Source organism: Trypanosoma equiperdum (assembly GCF_001457755.1).
Source record: "Trypanosoma equiperdum strain OVI genome assembly, contig: ctg_1203, whole genome shotgun sequence".
Lineage (NCBI taxonomy): Eukaryota > Euglenozoa > Kinetoplastea > Trypanosomatida > Trypanosomatidae > Trypanosoma > Trypanosoma equiperdum.
Genome location: NW_027123176.1, coordinates 750 through 1,696, shown reverse-complemented (window position 1 = coordinate 1,696; position 947 = coordinate 750).

Sequence of the window (947 nt, the reverse complement as noted above, 5' to 3'; positions counted from 1 at the left end):
ATGAGACTCAAATCAACGTAGCTTTATGAACTTCTGTTACAGCTGCTGTTTCCAGCGCTTATGCAGTATTATCTGTCTGTTTCTGTGTGAAGCAACCAGCACAATATCCTTGACGTCTTGTATTATTTTCCTTTGGTCCGTGGTATCGAGTGTTCTATCGTTTCGTTATATATTTTTTCTCCATTTCGGCTTTGCCACTGTTTTTCTGGATTATGTAGCGTAGACATTTGTCTCTGCAGTGCAGTCTTTCTGTCCACCGTTTTACCCTCTGTCATATCCTCTTATTTTGTGCTGCCCGCTGTCATGTTTTTTGTTGCGAAGGGCATATTCCACTTCTTTCCCTCTTTCTTCCTGCAATCCCTTTAATGATATTTCCCCTTCCCTATCTTCCCCTCCCCTACTCTATCTTTACCTCACTAACTCTCACAATTTTAAGTGCTGCTATTCTTGCTGCTCACTCTGTATTCATCACTCTTACTATAATATTAGTGCATACACACTCCCGACACTGTCCTATCATTATCATTATCATTATCATTATCACTATTATAACTATTATTATTACTGCTCTTATTATAATATTCACATAACTTCTGATATCCATTTAGTAAACAAAATTAAACATCGGTCTTTATTTTAAACCGTATTACTCTACTACTTCATACACATAGACAACTTTCATACGAAAATTTCAGATTTTAGACGCCTTATAAATTTCATTAATTTACACATTTTTATCAGAAAAGGTTAAAATATGTTGAAAATTCTAGAATATTTAATAAATTTTCATGAATTTCATGAAATTAAGTAAAAATCTCTAAAATTACACCAAACTCACAAAAAGCAGCAGCCATCAGTGAAATTTTGTTATTTAAGAAAAAACTAGTATCTATGCAAGTTTTACCCTTCAACGTACAATCCGTGGCTTTGCGGTCATCTTTGTTGGT